Consider the following 8,754-nt stretch of genomic DNA (forward strand, 5'->3'; position numbering starts at 1 on the left):
ATGCGCTCACCCGCCCAAGTACTGACAGGGGCCAAAGTGGTTGCGCATCGGCAATCGGACATTTTCTTTCATTTTCTCTTTATCGGTTGAGAACCAGTGTATTCAAGATATTATGGCCATTGCCGAGTGAATGATGTAGCGCTTCCCGACGAGTCGGGTTCGGATCCTCTGTCAACTTCCACGCAGGGTGATGATCTTTTGGTCATCACACTCGCCAGCTGAAATCGGCGCTGCCTTTTCGTAGTAGTAAAAGAGTAGTGGCCCGTGGGGGGATCGAACCCACGACCTTCGCGTTATTAGCACGACGCTCTAACCAACTGAGCTAACGGGCCCCAGCAGATGCAGTTGCTCAGCCCTACGCTGGAAACTGGTGGCATGAAGCCGTACACCATTTCTATGGTCGTCGTGCGTCTGCTTCCCTAGTCTATATTCTGCTGACGGTCACGAAACAGTAGCTATATTGCGAGCAGGACGGGAAACGGCCGCTCGGACAGCTCAAACTTGTCACGACTCGTGTGGAAAAAATTCCGTTCCGGTACCGGGAATCGAACCCGGGCCTCCTGGGTGAAAGCCAGGTATCCTAGCCACTAGACCACACCGGATGCGGCCGTTTCGTTCGACCGTTCGTACGGTCGCTTGTCGCATTTCGTGTCGAGTGCCGCGTCGGCGCCCTTCTCTCTTTGCGAGCATCTTTGCACAGACTGACTGGCAAGGCGCGCACCTCAAACGCCGCAGAGCAATGCTTTTGGCTTCATGCTCTGCTGGGAGAAGAGGAAAAGGGAAGCTGTAAGTAGCAATAACAGGAGGTAAACATTTTCCCGCTGAAGCGTTGAAAAGTTGTGGATAACAAACAAGAACTACGTTGGCGCCCTAGCAACAGCGCCACCATCAGTCACAGAAAATTAAATGCCCCGGGTGAGGATCGAACTCACGACCTTAAGATTATGAGACTTACGCGCTGCCTACTGCGCTACCGAGGCACGGGTGCACCACTGGTCCTGGAAACTGGGTAAATACCGTACCCAATATTAGACGTAGAGACACTGTACTTCCTGGGTAACGTGTTCTGTTGCTACACGCGCACTGCCGGCCCAGTTGATTGCGGTGTTGCTGCAGCTGTTGCAACGATAGGCAGCACTCCTTGTCGTTAAAGCTCAGTGCCTCGGAGGCACCTGGACACAGCAACTTGTGAGGCCAAGCCGACGCTAGTCTGCAGAACATCATGCGAGCGTCCTAGTGGGGACCGGCGAGTGCTGCGTTCTCGGTTCTTCTCAAGGGAATCCAGCTATATATTCTTGCGGATCGTGCATCTCAAGCGCGCAAGCCACACGGCAGCATTATCGCGGGAAAAGCAAAATGATGCATCGGCCGGGAATCGAACCCGGGCCGCCCGCGTGGCAGGCGAGCATTCTACCACTGAACCACCGATGCTGGGGCCAGCGGCAACTTCACGCTGCTTCCCGAGCAGATGTCTCAAGGGAAAGTGGGACTGCCGTCAAGCGCCGTAGCATTCTGTGGAGAAGATGCTGCAGACGCTGAATCCTGCACTGCACTGCTTAAAAATGCCGCCAGAACGCGGTCCTCGCCGGCGCCGACTCTTGCCAAAGGATGCGAAATGTGCGCGGATACGCTGTCCGAATGCGTCTGGATGTGCTCCCCTAGCCTACCTCGAAATGCGCCTGCCAGGTACGATCACCTTCGGCCGCTGCCGACAGGCGGGAAGCCGACACAGCGCGGAGGCGGGGCGCTCGCTTGTGCGGTGGTGGTGTAATGGTCAGCATAGTTGCCTTCCAAGCAGTTGATCCGGGTTCGATTCCCGGCCACCGCAGCAGGCTTTTAATTTCGCGTATGAGTACTTTTGCCACGCGCTCTTAAATTATTGTTTTTCCGGCCTCCTACTCGCTGCATACCAGCCCTTAGTGTGTCTCGACTTGTCTCGACTTTGCTCGGCTGACGCGAGAGCTGACGCTCTCAAATCGGCCTATATCAAAACGACAAGCACGAGAAACGACTGAGAGAGGTAAAGAGAGGTGAGGCTAGGCGATGGACACACAGCACGCCCCCTTCATTTCACGGTGGCGTCTCCCTGACCGAATCGGGCTGCAGCTCCGAAAACTAAGGAGAAACAAAAATAGGAAGTAAAACTGCCAATAGTACCCTGTGTTCCCATGCGCTCACCCGCCCAAGTACTGACAGGGGCCAAAGTGGTTGCGCATCGGCAATCGGACATTTTCTTTCATTTTCTCTTTATCGGTTGAGAACCAGTGTATTCAAGATATTATGGCCATTGCCGAGTGAATGATGTAGCGCTTCCCGACGAGTCGGGTTCGGATCCTCTGTCAACTTCCACGCAGGGTGATGATCTTTTGGTCATCACACTCGCCAGCTGAAATCGGCGCTGCCTTTTCGTAGTAGTAAAAGAGTAGTGGCCCGTGGGGGGATCGAACCCACGACCTTCGCGTTATTAGCACGACGCTCTAACCAACTGAGCTAACGGGCCCCAGCAGATGCAGTTGCTCAGCCCTACGCTGGAAACTGGTGGCATGAAGCCGTACACCATTTCTATGGTCGTCGTGCGTCTGCTTCCCTAGTCTATATTCTGCTGACGGTCACGAAACAGTAGCTATATTGCGAGCAGGACGGGAAACGGCCGCTCGGACAGCTCAAACTTGTCACGACTCGTGTGGAAAAAATTCCGTTCCGGTACCGGGAATCGAACCCGGGCCTCCTGGGTGAAAGCCAGGTATCCTAGCCACTAGACCACACCGGATGCGGCCGTTTCGTTCGACCGTTCGTACGGTCGCTTGTCGCATTTCGTGTCGAGTGCCGCGTCGGCGCCCTTCTCTCTTTGCGAGCATCTTTGCACAGACTGACTGGCAAGGCGCGCACCTCAAACGCCGCAGAGCAATGCTTTTGGCTTCATGCTCTGCTGGGAGAAGAGGAAAAGGGAAGCTGTAAGTAGCAATAACAGGAGGTAAACATTTTCCCGCTGAAGCGTTGAAAAGTTGTGGATAACAAACAAGAACTACGTTGGCGCCCTAGCAACAGCGCCACCATCAGTCACAGAAAATTAAATGCCCCGGGTGAGTATCGAACTCACGACCTTAAGATTATGAGACTTACGCGCTGCCTACTGCGCTACCGAGGCACGGGTGCACCACTGGTCCTGGAAACTGGGTAAATACCGTACCCAATATTAGACGTAGAGACACTGTACTTCCTGGGTAACGTGTTCTGTTGCTACACGCGCACTGCCGGCCCAGTTGATTGCGGTGTTGCTGCAGCTGTTGCAACGATAGGCAGCACTCCTTGTCGTTAAAGCTCAGTGCCTCGGAGGCACCTGGACACAGCAACTTGTGAGGCCAAGCCGACGCTAGTCTGCAGAACATCATGCGAGCGTCCTAGTGGGGACCGGCGAGTGCTGCGTTCTCGGTTCTTCTCAAGGGAATCCAGCTATATATTCTTGCGGATCGTGCATCTCAAGCGCGCAAGCCACACGGCAGCATTATCGCGGGAAAAGCAAAATGATGCATCGGCCGGGAATCGAACCCGGGCCGCCCGCGTGGCAGGCGAGCATTCTACCACTGAACCACCGATGCTGGGGCCAGCGGCAACTTCACGCTGCTTCCCGAGCAGATGTCTCAAGGGAAAGTGGGACTGCCGTCAAGCGCCGTAGCATTCTGTGGAGAAGATGCTGCAGACGCTGAATCCTGCACTGCACTGCTTAAAAATGCCGCCAGAACGCGGTCCTCGCCGGCGCCGACTCTTGCCAAAGGATGCGAAATGTGCGCGGATACGCTGTCCGAATGCGTCTGGATGTGCTCCCCTAGCCTACCTCGAAATGCGCCTGCCAGGTACGATCACCTTCGGCCGCTGCCGACAGGCGGGAAGCCGACACAGCGCGGAGGCGGGGCGCTCGCTTGTGCGGTGGTGGTGTAATGGTCAGCATAGTTGCCTTCCAAGCAGTTGATCCGGGTTCGATTCCCGGCCACCGCAGCAGGCTTTTAATTTCGCGTATGAGTACTTTTGCCACGCGCTCTTAAATTATTGTTTTTCCGGCCTCCTACTCGCTGCATACCAGCCCTTAGTGTGTCTCGACTTGTCTCGACTTTGCTCGGCTGACGCGAGAGCTGACGCTCTCAAATCGGCCTATATCAAAACGACAAGCACGAGAAACGACTGAGAGAGGTAAAGAGAGGTGAGGCTAGGCGATGGACACACAGCACGCCCCCTTCATTTCACGGTGGCGTCTCCCTGACCGAATCGGGCTGCAGCTCCGAAAACTAAGGAGAAACAAAAATAGGAAGTAAAACTGCCAATAGTACCCTGTGTTCCCATGCGCTCACCCGCCCAAGTACTGACAGGGGCCAAAGTGGTTGCGCATCGGCAATCGGACATTTTCTTTCATTTTCTCTTTATCGGTTGAGAACCAGTGTATTCAAGATATTATGGCCATTGCCGAGTGAATGATGTAGCGCTTCCCGACGAGTCGGGTTCGGATCCTCTGTCAACTTCCACGCAGGGTGATGATCTTTTGGTCATCACACTCGCCAGCTGAAATCGGCGCTGCCTTTTCGTAGTAGTAAAAGAGTAGTGGCCCGTGGGGGGATCGAACCCACGACCTTCGCGTTATTAGCACGACGCTCTAACCAACTGAGCTAACGGGCCCCAGCAGATGCAGTTGCTCAGCCCTACGCTGGAAACTGGTGGCATGAAGCCGTACACCATTTCTATGGTCGTCGTGCGTCTGCTTCCCTAGTCTATATTCTGCTGACGGTCACGAAACAGTAGCTATATTGCGAGCAGGACGGGAAACGGCCGCTCGGACAGCTCAAACTTGTCACGACTCGTGTGGAAAAAATTCCGTTCCGGTACCGGGAATCGAACCCGGGCCTCCTGGGTGAAAGCCAGGTATCCTAGCCACTAGACCACACCGGATGCGGCCGTTTCGTTCGACCGTTCGTACGGTCGCTTGTCGCATTTCGTGTCGAGTGCCGCGTCGGCGCCCTTCTCTCTTTGCGAGCATCTTTGCACAGACTGACTGGCAAGGCGCGCACCTCAAACGCCGCAGAGCAATGCTTTTGGCTTCATGCTCTGCTGGGAGAAGAGGAAAAGGGAAGCTGTAAGTAGCAATAACAGGAGGTAAACATTTTCCCGCTGAAGCGTTGAAAAGTTGTGGATAACAAACAAGAACTACGTTGGCGCCCTAGCAACAGCGCCACCATCAGTCACAGAAAATTAAATGCCCCGGGTGAGGATCGAACTCACGACCTTAAGATTATGAGACTTACGCGCTGCCTACTGCGCTACCGAGGCACGGGTGCACCACTGGTCCTGGAAACTGGGTAAATACCGTACCCAATATTAGACGTAGAGACACTGTACTTCCTGGGTAACGTGTTCTGTTGCTACACGCGCACTGCCGGCCCAGTTGATTGCGGTGTTGCTGCAGCTGTTGCAACGATAGGCAGCACTCCTTGTCGTTAAAGCTCAGTGCCTCGGAGGCACCTGGACACAGCAACTTGTGAGGCCAAGCCGACGCTAGTCTGCAGAACATCATGCGAGCGTCCTAGTGGGGACCGGCGAGTGCTGCGTTCTCGGTTCTTCTCAAGGGAATCCAGCTATATATTCTTGCGGATCGTGCATCTCAAGCGCGCAAGCCACACGGCAGCATTATCGCGGGAAAAGCAAAATGATGCATCGGCCGGGAATCGAACCCGGGCCGCCCGCGTGGCAGGCGAGCATTCTACCACTGAACCACCGATGCTGGGGCCAGCGGCAACTTCACGCTGCTTCCCGAGCAGATGTCTCAAGGGAAAGTGGGACTGCCGTCAAGCGCCGTAGCATTCTGTGGAGAAGATGCTGCAGACGCTGAATCCTGCACTGCACTGCTTAAAAATGCCGCCAGAACGCGGTCCTCGCCGGCGCCGACTCTTGCCAAAGGATGCGAAATGTGCGCGGATACGCTGTCCGAATGCGTCTGGATGTGCTCCCCTAGCCTACCTCGAAATGCGCCTGCCAGGTACGATCACCTTCGGCCGCTGCCGACAGGCGGGAAGCCGACACAGCGCGGAGGCGGGGCGCTCGCTTGTGCGGTGGTGGTGTAATGGTCAGCATAGTTGCCTTCCAAGCAGTTGATCCGGGTTCGATTCCCGGCCACCGCAGCAGGCTTTTAATTTCGCGTATGAGTACTTTTGCCACGCGCTCTTAAATTATTGTTTTTCCGGCCTCCTACTCGCTGCATACCAGCCCTTAGTGTGTCTCGACTTGTCTCGACTTTGCTCGGCTGACGCGAGAGCTGACGCTCTCAAATCGGCCTATATCAAAACGACAAGCACGAGAAACGACTGAGAGAGGTAAAGAGAGGTGAGGCTAGGCGATGGACACACAGCACGCCCCCTTCATTTCACGGTGGCGTCTCCCTGACCGAATCGGGCTGCAGCTCCGAAAACTAAGGAGAAACAAAAATAGGAAGTAAAACTGCCAATAGTACCCTGTGTTCCCATGCGCTCACCCGCCCAAGTACTGACAGGGGCCAAAGTGGTTGCGCATCGGCAATCGGACATTTTCTTTCATTTTCTCTTTATCGGTTGAGAACCAGTGTATTCAAGATATTATGGCCATTGCCGAGTGAATGATGTAGCGCTTCCCGACGAGTCGGGTTCGGATCCTCTGTCAACTTCCACGCAGGGTGATGATCTTTTGGTCATCACACTCGCCAGCTGAAATCGGCGCTGCCTTTTCGTAGTAGTAAAAGAGTAGTGGCCCGTGGGGGGATCGAACCCACGACCTTCGCGTTATTAGCACGACGCTCTAACCAACTGAGCTAACGGGCCCCAGCAGATGCAGTTGCTCAGCCCTACGCTGGAAACTGGTGGCATGAAGCCGTACACCATTTCTATGGTCGTCGTGCGTCTGCTTCCCTAGTCTATATTCTGCTGACGGTCACGAAACAGTAGCTATATTGCGAGCAGGACGGGAAACGGCCGCTCGGACAGCTCAAACTTGTCACGACTCGTGTGGAAAAAATTCCGTTCCGGTACCGGGAATCGAACCCGGGCCTCCTGGGTGAAAGCCAGGTATCCTAGCCACTAGACCACACCGGATGCGGCCGTTTCGTTCGACCGTTCGTACGGTCGCTTGTCGCATTTCGTGTCGAGTGCCGCGTCGGCGCCCTTCTCTCTTTGCGAGCATCTTTGCACAGACTGACTGGCAAGGCGCGCACCTCAAACGCCGCAGAGCAATGCTTTTGGCTTCATGCTCTGCTGGGAGAAGAGGAAAAGGGAAGCTGTAAGTAGCAATAACAGGAGGTAAACATTTTCCCGCTGAAGCGTTGAAAAGTTGTGGATAACAAACAAGAACTACGTTGGCGCCCTAGCAACAGCGCCACCATCAGTCACAGAAAATTAAATGCCCCGGGTGAGGATCGAACTCACGACCTTAAGATTATGAGACTTACGCGCTGCCTACTGCGCTACCGAGGCACGGGTGCACCACTGGTCCTGGAAACTGGGTAAATACCGTACCCAATATTAGACGTAGAGACACTGTACTTCCTGGGTAACGTGTTCTGTTGCTACACGCGCACTGCCGGCCCAGTTGATTGCGGTGTTGCTGCAGCTGTTGCAACGATAGGCAGCACTCCTTGTCGTTAAAGCTCAGTGCCTCGGAGGCACCTGGACACAGCAACTTGTGAGGCCAAGCCGACGCTAGTCTGCAGAACATCATGCGAGCGTCCTAGTGGGGACCGGCGAGTGCTGCGTTCTCGGTTCTTCTCAAGGGAATCCAGCTATATATTCTTGCGGATCGTGCATCTCAAGCGCGCAAGCCACACGGCAGCATTATCGCGGGAAAAGCAAAATGATGCATCGGCCGGGAATCGAACCCGGGCCGCCCGCGTGGCAGGCGAGCATTCTACCACTGAACCACCGATGCTGGGGCCAGCGGCAACTTCACGCTGCTTCCCGAGCAGATGTCTCAAGGGAAAGTGGGACTGCCGTCAAGCGCCGTAGCATTCTGTGGAGAAGATGCTGCAGACGCTGAATCCTGCACTGCACTGCTTAAAAATGCCGCCAGAACGCGGTCCTCGCCGGCGCCGACTCTTGCCAAAGGATGCGAAATGTGCGCGGATACGCTGTCCGAATGCGTCTGGATGTGCTCCCCTAGCCTACCTCGAAATGCGCCTGCCAGGTACGATCACCTTCGGCCGCTGCCGACAGGCGGGAAGCCGACACAGCGCGGAGGCGGGGCGCTCGCTTGTGCGGTGGTGGTGTAATGGTCAGCATAGTTGCCTTCCAAGCAGTTGATCCGGGTTCGATTCCCGGCCACCGCAGCAGGCTTTTAATTTCGCGTATGAGTACTTTTGCCACGCGCTCTTAAATTATTGTTTTTCCGGCCTCCTACTCGCTGCATACCAGCCCTTAGTGTGTCTCGACTTGTCTCGACTTTGCTCGGCTGACGCGAGAGCTGACGCTCTCAAATCGGCCTATATCAAAACGACAAGCACGAGAAACGACTGAGAGAGGTAAAGAGAGGTGAGGCTAGGCGATGGACACACAGCACGCCCCCTTCATTTCACGGTGGCGTCTCCCTGACCGAATCGGGCTGCAGCTCCGAAAACTAAGGAGAAACAAAAATAGGAAGTAAAACTGCCAATAGTACCCTGTGTTCCCATGCGCTCACCCGCCCAAGTACTGACAGGGGCCAAAGTGGTTGCGCATCGGCAATCGGACATTTTCTTTCATTTTCTCTTTA

At 55.0% G+C, this 8,754-nt stretch overlaps 20 non-coding genes across 20 annotated transcripts; 4 read left to right on the forward strand and 16 right to left on the reverse strand.

Moving 5' to 3' along the window:
• Window positions 1–258: 258 nt before the first annotated feature.
• Window positions 259–332, reverse strand: Trnai-aau. The gene has a single exon. It is a non-coding gene; the product is annotated as a tRNA-Ile (tRNA).
• Window positions 333–530: 198 nt separating this feature from the next.
• On the reverse strand, window positions 531–602 carry Trnae-uuc. The gene has a single exon. It is a non-coding gene; the product is annotated as a tRNA-Glu (tRNA).
• A 305-nt stretch (window positions 603–907) lies between these two features.
• Window positions 908–980, reverse strand: Trnam-cau. The gene has a single exon. It is a non-coding gene; the product is annotated as a tRNA-Met (tRNA).
• Window positions 981–1,360: 380 nt separating this feature from the next.
• Trnag-gcc lies at window positions 1,361–1,431 on the reverse strand. The gene has a single exon. It is a non-coding gene; the product is annotated as a tRNA-Gly (tRNA).
• Window positions 1,432–1,756: 325 nt separating this feature from the next.
• Window positions 1,757–1,828, forward strand: Trnag-ucc. Its single transcript has one exon. It is a non-coding gene; the product is annotated as a tRNA-Gly (tRNA).
• A 598-nt stretch (window positions 1,829–2,426) lies between these two features.
• On the reverse strand, window positions 2,427–2,500 carry Trnai-aau. The gene has a single exon. It is a non-coding gene; the product is annotated as a tRNA-Ile (tRNA).
• Window positions 2,501–2,698: 198 nt separating this feature from the next.
• Window positions 2,699–2,770, reverse strand: Trnae-uuc. Its single transcript has one exon. It is a non-coding gene; the product is annotated as a tRNA-Glu (tRNA).
• Window positions 2,771–3,075: 305 nt separating this feature from the next.
• On the reverse strand, window positions 3,076–3,148 carry Trnam-cau. Its single transcript has one exon. It is a non-coding gene; the product is annotated as a tRNA-Met (tRNA).
• A 380-nt stretch (window positions 3,149–3,528) lies between these two features.
• Window positions 3,529–3,599, reverse strand: Trnag-gcc. The gene has a single exon. It is a non-coding gene; the product is annotated as a tRNA-Gly (tRNA).
• Window positions 3,600–3,924: 325 nt separating this feature from the next.
• Trnag-ucc lies at window positions 3,925–3,996 on the forward strand. Its single transcript has one exon. It is a non-coding gene; the product is annotated as a tRNA-Gly (tRNA).
• Window positions 3,997–4,594: 598 nt separating this feature from the next.
• On the reverse strand, window positions 4,595–4,668 carry Trnai-aau. Its single transcript has one exon. It is a non-coding gene; the product is annotated as a tRNA-Ile (tRNA).
• Window positions 4,669–4,866: 198 nt separating this feature from the next.
• Trnae-uuc lies at window positions 4,867–4,938 on the reverse strand. The gene has a single exon. It is a non-coding gene; the product is annotated as a tRNA-Glu (tRNA).
• A 305-nt stretch (window positions 4,939–5,243) lies between these two features.
• Window positions 5,244–5,316, reverse strand: Trnam-cau. The gene has a single exon. It is a non-coding gene; the product is annotated as a tRNA-Met (tRNA).
• A 380-nt stretch (window positions 5,317–5,696) lies between these two features.
• On the reverse strand, window positions 5,697–5,767 carry Trnag-gcc. The gene has a single exon. It is a non-coding gene; the product is annotated as a tRNA-Gly (tRNA).
• Window positions 5,768–6,092: 325 nt separating this feature from the next.
• Trnag-ucc lies at window positions 6,093–6,164 on the forward strand. Its single transcript has one exon. It is a non-coding gene; the product is annotated as a tRNA-Gly (tRNA).
• Window positions 6,165–6,762: 598 nt separating this feature from the next.
• Window positions 6,763–6,836, reverse strand: Trnai-aau. The gene has a single exon. It is a non-coding gene; the product is annotated as a tRNA-Ile (tRNA).
• A 198-nt stretch (window positions 6,837–7,034) lies between these two features.
• On the reverse strand, window positions 7,035–7,106 carry Trnae-uuc. Its single transcript has one exon. It is a non-coding gene; the product is annotated as a tRNA-Glu (tRNA).
• Window positions 7,107–7,411: 305 nt separating this feature from the next.
• Window positions 7,412–7,484, reverse strand: Trnam-cau. Its single transcript has one exon. It is a non-coding gene; the product is annotated as a tRNA-Met (tRNA).
• A 380-nt stretch (window positions 7,485–7,864) lies between these two features.
• On the reverse strand, window positions 7,865–7,935 carry Trnag-gcc. Its single transcript has one exon. It is a non-coding gene; the product is annotated as a tRNA-Gly (tRNA).
• A 325-nt stretch (window positions 7,936–8,260) lies between these two features.
• On the forward strand, window positions 8,261–8,332 carry Trnag-ucc. The gene has a single exon. It is a non-coding gene; the product is annotated as a tRNA-Gly (tRNA).
• Window positions 8,333–8,754: the final 422 nt, after the last annotated feature.

The sequence above is a fragment of the Schistocerca piceifrons genome, unplaced genomic scaffold (genome assembly GCF_021461385.2).
Source record: "Schistocerca piceifrons isolate TAMUIC-IGC-003096 unplaced genomic scaffold, iqSchPice1.1 HiC_scaffold_673, whole genome shotgun sequence".
Classification (NCBI taxonomy): Eukaryota; Metazoa; Arthropoda; class Insecta; order Orthoptera; family Acrididae; genus Schistocerca; species Schistocerca piceifrons.